This window comes from Schistocerca piceifrons, chromosome 5 (assembly GCF_021461385.2).
Source record: "Schistocerca piceifrons isolate TAMUIC-IGC-003096 chromosome 5, iqSchPice1.1, whole genome shotgun sequence".
In the NCBI taxonomy this organism is placed as follows: domain Eukaryota; kingdom Metazoa; phylum Arthropoda; class Insecta; order Orthoptera; family Acrididae; genus Schistocerca; species Schistocerca piceifrons.
This window is the reverse complement of record NC_060142.1, coordinates 39,819,277-39,826,648: the sequence shown is the minus strand read 5'-3', so window position 1 is coordinate 39,826,648 and position 7,372 is coordinate 39,819,277. Positions and strand designations below refer to the sequence as shown.

General features: G+C 46.4%; 1 pseudogene; it reads right to left on the bottom strand.

The window, feature by feature from the left end:
* Nucleotides 1–2,685: 2,685 nt before the first annotated feature.
* Nucleotides 2,686–2,803, bottom strand: LOC124799907 (annotated as a pseudogene).
* Nucleotides 2,804–7,372: the final 4,569 nt, after the last annotated feature.

Here is a 7,372-nt window from a genome sequence, read left to right as displayed (position 1 = left end):
TTGTGTACCCTTGTGTATTTGTTTTCTTCCTGTCTCTGTGTAGTTTCATAGAATTTTTTTCTTCTTTTAATATTAAGCTACATTCACTATGATGAGGAATACTGTTATCCTCAAATATAATTGGCATTAATAATATGTTATTTACTTTGTAAAGATATTAGACATTATTCATTCTGTTTAAATGCTCATGTGTGAAGTTGATGTTTCGCAAGTTATTCTGATCTTCTATGTATGTACTCATGTCATAATTCCTGTAACACTGATGTATATGTCTATTTCTATTCTTTTGTAAAGCCTGTACTACAAATGTTATCTATATTGTTATGTTTTTAATGATGTATTTTGTACCTTTGTTATTGTATTCTTATGTTATAAAATTGTAATTGTCACCAGTTCATGATATTATTAACTTGTTAGTTACATTTCACTGCACACGTTTCTGTTGGTCATAGTATATGGACAATATGTGAGAAGTAGGGACTGTTAGTGTTTGCACGTGTGTTAATAATTCAGCAAGGGACTGGATAACAGCATTGCTGGTTCTAAGGACAATTAAAAGAAAAACTTTCTGAGTGCACAAGTGGTGGTTTATGGACTTGCTATATTCTCTGCAAGAATCTTCGATGGTGATTGTGCACCTGCACAGTCGCAACGGATGGCTGCTGGCCATCTATACCAGGACTACAGTGGGTCTGCACCTCTGGTGGCCCACCAATACCATTATCTCTACAAGGACTACAGTGGGTCTGCATCTATGATGACCTACCAATACCATTATTTCTACAAGGACTGCAGTGGGTCTGCACCTCTGGTGGCCCACCAATACCGTAATCTCTACCAGGACTACAGTGGGTCTGTTCTGTGATGACCTACCTACCAATATTCTTCCAAACTATGACTGACTCTGCTGTGGGTTTGCTCTGTTGTGGCCCATTACCTGTATGCATGTCAAGAGTCAGCACTGTCTTTCCGTTGGGAGGACAACACTGCTTCTTCAAGACTCCATGGAAATCCACTACTTCCGTGTGCATTTTCTTTTACTGCTCAGACTTTGAGAAAAACACTGCTATTCTCCTGTTATGTACGATTAGGACTGTCTTTATGGACTGTGAGACAATTTTAGCTTTTGACCAACATTGTATCAATAAGTGTGTGCATTTGATTTCTTTGTTATTGTAATTATGAAAAATTTTATCAAATCATTATTGGCCACTGCCCAAAAAAAAATTTGTAAAAATTTTTGTGGGGAGCATGGGGGCTATGTAAGTAGGCTGTTTATGTTTTCTCTATGTAAGTAAGCTGTTTATGTTTTCTCTATGTAAGTAAGCTGTTTATGTTTTCTCTATGTAAGTAGGCTGTTTATGTTTTCTTATTGGCAACGTTACGTAGCGCTCAATATGAAAATCACTGGCTGTGCTGTGTGCAGTCTGTGGCTGCTTTGCATTGTTGTAATACTCGCCATTGTAGTGTTAGGCAGCTGGCTGTGAACAGCGCGTAGCGTTGCGCAGTTGGAGGTGAGCCGCCAGCAGTGGTGGATGTGGGGAGAGAGATGGCGGAGGTTTGTAATTTGTCATGAACTGATATATATATTATGACTTGTGATGATATTAAGGTAAATACATTGTTTGTTCTCTATTAATATCTTTCATTTGCTAACTATCCCTATCAGTAGTTAGTGCCTTCAGTAGTTTGAATCTTTTATTTAGCTGGCAGTAGTGGCGCTCGCTGTATTGCAGTAGCTTGAGCAGCGAAGATTTTTGTGAGGTAAGTGATTTGTGAAAGGTATAGGTTAATGTTAGTCAGGGCCCATTCTTTTGTACGAATTATTGAAAGTCAGATTGCGTTGCGCTAACAAAAATATTGTGTGTCAGTATAAGCACAGTCTCATATATAAATTGTTTAAAGGGGACGTTTCACTCCTTTCGAAAGTTAATTCTCATGGTCAGAAATTTGTGAGATTAGAGAAGCTTACGTACCAGTTTTCATAAGGGTGCACAGGCGCTCTAGATGCCATTAAGTCCAGAAAAATGTGATGTCTTAATTTCTTAATAACCAAACAACTTAACTATTTCTCCTTCATTTCGCCGAACGTAGGCGCATTGCTGAGGTAAATATTACCAAGACTTAACTTCTGTGGCCATCAGCGTAACCGGAAATTAACCGTCTACATTAAAATCGTATTCGAAATAATGTAGAGACAAAATGAAAAGTGTTACACTGCCCACTAGCGCTGGTGTTAATTAATACTGTATTCGTTAGATTTGCAGCGACACTTGCGTCCTGTGCCACATTTCCCTGAGTATTTCGGCCATTGGTGCGTTACATTAAAAAAGAGACTGAGGGTTCAATCATTAAGTGAATCTGTTCCGTATAATATCCAGGAGAGAATGACGTATTACTAAAAAGATTTTCCTACGATGAAACCCATTACCTATGGGAATACCAGCGTACCAGTTTTAAGTGTCTGTGCAATATTTACGATAAGCACTCCGGCTTCAGGCCACGAGTGGCCTACCGGGACCATCTGACCGCCGTGTCATCCTCACTGGAGGATGCGGATAGGAGGTGCGTGGGGTCAGCACACCGCTCTCCCAGCCGTTATGATGGTATTCTTGACCGAAGCCGCTACTGTTCGGTCGAGTAGCTCCTCAATTGCCATCACGAGGCTGAGTGCACCCCGAAAAATGGCAACAGTGCATGGCGGCTTGGATGGTCACCCATCCAAGTGCCGACCACAACCAACAGTGCTTAACTTCGGTGATCTCACGGGAACCGGTGTATCCACTGCGGCAAGGCCGTTGCCCTATATACAATAAGCAGGAAACATTTAGTGCTCTTAAAATCACAGGTACCAGTGTTTGGAGCAATGATTGTTGTACATGTGTTCAGACGGTAAATGTCCATGTACTGCAAGCACAGTCAACGCAAACTTCAGAGAGTACAGTATTCTCGGTAAGCCATCAAGCAGAAATCAGCTGGTTAGTGTGCAGCCAACGATTTTCCTTGTCCTGGATTTCCCTGTACGAATTCCCGTGAAGAGGAGCTAGGGGTCACGAACAATTCCGGTGAGAATTTTCGGAGGTGAACATAGAACTGTCCGCGAAATTCCCTCCAGTTAAATTCCCAAATCGGGTATCTTCTAATCCCCCTTTCAGTTCTGCAATCATCGAAATAACAAGAAAATATGAGCGGTGAAAAAGAGCCAGAAGATGATGGGTGTAACACTCAGTGAATCTTCGTGTCTCTTCGATCTTATCGGAAACCCGCGAACTTTGTGTTATATTGCTGGAGAAGGCCGAAATGCACGCTATAAGCTCACGCAGGATGGCGTGAGGTCTGAAACAGGATACGTAATGAATGCTATAAAGAAAAGTACGTAGCTTCTGGAATACTTAACTTTAATCCATCATTTGTATACATCGTTCTTGATGAGACATGCTTCATACGATAACTATCAATTGCTATGGCGCCTTGCTAGGTCGTAGCCTTTGACTTAGCTGAAGGCTATTCTAACTATCTTCTCTGCAAATAAACGAGGCTTCGTCAGTGTTGCATCGCTAGCTAAGTCGTCCGTACAACTGGGGCGAGTGCTAGTACGTCTCTCTATACCTGCCGTGTGGCGGCGCTCGGTCTGCAATTACTGACAGTGGCGACGAGCGGGTCCGACATGTACTAATGGACCGCGGCCGATTTAAAGCTACCACCTAGCAAGTGTGGTGTCTGGCGGTGACACCACATTCCTCCCCCTCAAATCGGCGAACGGTCGTGTTATAAGGCTTCCGCCCGCCGTGGGGAGGACCCATGTTGGCGTATGCGACGAGGTGGGGAGCTTAACAACAGGCGAGGCTGTGCCACCCGCACCCGGCCATTCGGTCCGAGGGGAGCTAGGAAACGCCTGAAAACCTAGTCCAGGGTGCACGCCAACATGTGGTGTATGCGCCCGTAAAGAGACAGAAGGGGCCGAAGGGTCGACCTCCATCGCGTCGGGGTACCCGACGCGCGAAGACGCCATGTGGTCCGGAGCGGGCAAGAGGTCCATGGTCACGGGAAGCTATCGGCGGCGCGTGACCCAGGGAGGCGCTTGGCGGCTGCAGCGACGCGTCCACTGCGGTCGGCGCCGGCAGGAGAACAGGCGGCGGCGGTGGCGCGTCGCCATGTGGCAAAATGGAAGGCAGCGTCGGTAACACCTGGGGATGAGGCGAGCCAGTAGATGGGGCCCCAGGGCGCTGACCGGACGGCACCGTCGCTGAAAGCAGACGGGGAGCGGCAGAACCCAGGCGACGACAGAGGCGCAGCTGATTGAGATGCCGACGCACCTCACCAGAGGCCCCCAAAACCAAATACATCGCGCGGCAGAGGCAGCGATGAATGCGCCCTGCGAGCCAACGCCGTGAACCTCGATAGTTGCGATAGAATACAACGTCGCCTGGAGCAAAAGCAGGAGTCTGCCGCTGCACAGGAACCTGATGCGGCGGATGCAGCAAAGACATCAAGGTTCTATGAGGACGACTGTGGAGCAACTCAGCCGGCGAGCGACTATCTCGGGGCTGAGAGCGATACGATGACAAAAAGAGCAACAACGGGTCCTCCCGAGAATGCGACTCTTTCAACTTCAACATCTGTGACTTGAAAGTCCGGACCAATCGTTCAGCGGCACCGTTTGACTGAGGCGAAAACGGCGCGGATGTCAGATGCTGAATACCATTAGCCTTGCAGAATGACTGAAATTCTGCGGACATAAATTGTGGGCCATTGTCGGAAACAATAGTCTGTGGAAGACATTCAATGCAAAAGATAGCGGATAACGCTTGGATGGTGGCAGAATACGTCGTGGAAGACATCCGGACAAGAAAAGGAAAATTACTGAAGGAATCGACAACAACCAACCATCGAGCATTCCAGAATGGACCAGCAAAATCTATGTGCAAGCGTTGCCAAGGGGAAGTGGCTTTTGGCCATACAAAGAAGTTCCGCGGCGGTGCGGATTGTTGTTCGGCACACGCCATGCAAGAAGAGCACATATTCGTAATCGCAGCATCGATTCCGAACCAAGTACAGTGTTGACGAGCAAGTTGTTTCGTTCGCACTATACCCCAATGTCCTTGGTGAAGAAGCTTTAAGACAGAGGACTGTAACGAACGTGGGACCACGACCCTGGACTGATCATTATCAGAACGCAACAACAAAACACCACGTCGAACAAAAAGTCTCTCCTTGTGAGCAAAAAATCGGCGAACCAACGGATCCTCGATCCGTGACTTGGACAAGGGCCATTGCGTAGCAACAAAACGCAAAACGGTAGCAAGGACAGGGTCAGCAGCCGTGGCTGTAGCTACACGACGAAAATCAATCGGAAACGATTCGACCACGTCATCGGTTTCCGCATCAATGAACATGCAAGCAAGTTCGGAAGAATCGAATGCTCTATCCTCAGCAACAGGCAAACGGGACAACGCATCAGCGTTTCCGTGCTGAGCAGTGGACCGATACAAGATATCGTAGCGGTACTGCGAGAGGAAAATAGACCAGCAAATGAATTTCTGCGCTGTACGTGGAGGTACAGGCTTGTTCGGATGAAAAAGCGATGTCAAAGGTTTGTGGTCTGTGGTGATGGTAAAGTGACGACCATACAAGAAATCATGGAACTTTGTAACACCAAACACGAGAGCCGAAGCTTCTTTCTCTATCTGTGAATAATTTCTTTGCGCAGATGAGAGCAATTTGGACGCAAAGGCAATAGGGCGATCACGCGATCCATCTTTGTGCGCAAGCACAGCACCGATCCCGAAATCCGATGCATCTACCATCAACAATAGGGGTTTCTGGGGATCGAATGGCGTAAGGCAAATATTTGAAAGCAACGCCGATTTCAACTGGCGAAAGGCGCGTTCGCATTCCGTCGTCCAGACGAACGGAACACCTGTACGGCGTAACCGATGAAGCGGAGCTGAAATGGAAGAGGCTTGCGGCACATAGTATAATAATTAAGTTTTCCCAGCACACTCTGCAGATGCTTCAAATTCTGCGGCGAAGGCAAGTCTTGTATGGCACGAAGGTGCTCTGGACTCGGATGTATGCCTCGTGCATTGATTACATGTCCCAAGTATAGTAAGTCACGAGCAAAAAACACACATTTGTCCTTCCTCAAGCGAAGACCTTTTTGTCGCAAGACCTGAAATAATGTGCGGAGGTTGGCTAAATGTTCGGCTTCTGTCTTTCCGGAGATCACAATATCGTCCAGATAGTGTGCTGCAGTAGGGACCGACGCACAAACAGTTTGTATATATTGCTGAAACAATGCAGGGGCGGATGCACACCCGAATGGCAGTCTTTTGTATCGATACAAACCAAGATGCGTGTTAACCACCAATACGCGCTGGGATTCTTCGTCCACCGGTATTTGCAAGTAGGCATCTGCGAGGTCCAACTTATTTACCCGGGCGCAGTTTGTCAAAAAGATCTTCCGGGAGGGGTAAAGGAAAAGTTGCAATCACTAGTTGGGGATTCACTGTTGCCTTGAAGTCCACACAAAGTCTCAACTTTCCGGAAGGTTTTGGCAAAATTACTAAGGGTGAGGCCCAGAGAAAAGCGTGCACACGTTCAATTACACCTTGCGATTCCAAATCGTGGAAGGTTCTTGCGACCTCATCACGCAATGCGTGGGGAACATTGCGCGCTCTGAAAAATTTCGGTTGTGCGTTACTTTCAGTTCCAAATGTGCTTCATAGTTCGTAGCGCAACCAAGGCCCGGTGCAAAAATGTCTGTAAATTCTGCACATAGACGAGAAACACTGTCTGAAGGCACAGTCTGGTTCACTGAGAGGACCTGATTGACTATAGACAAGTTAAACAACTGAAATAAATCTAAACCAAACAAGTTCACTGCAGAAGAAGAACGAAGAACGTAAAATGACACAAGATTGGTTTGTCCCTTGAATGTTGCAAGAAGGCTGCACTGTCCTAACACAGGGATCGTGTGACCGGAATATGTAGTTAACTTAACATTTGCGGCACGCAACGGAGGTGTGCCCAGTTGTTTGTACGTGTCTTTATTGAGCAATGAAACTGCAGCTCCTGTATCGAGCTGGAATGGGATCACGTTGCCATTAATGTCCAAGTCTACAAAAAGTTTATTGTCCTGCTGACGACAAGAGCGACTGTCTTGTGCAACGTGAACAGACACTGGTACAGAATCACTTACGACTTGACGGGATTTCCGTCGATGTCGACGCACACTTTTTGTGGGACGAACACAGTCACTGTTAGAGAGAGTGGCACTGGGCGGAGTGGAATGAATTACATGAATTTCCATGGGCGATGGTTCACGAGTCTGAGTATTCTTGGTTCGATTCCGGCGCAAAGCAAAGGGCCT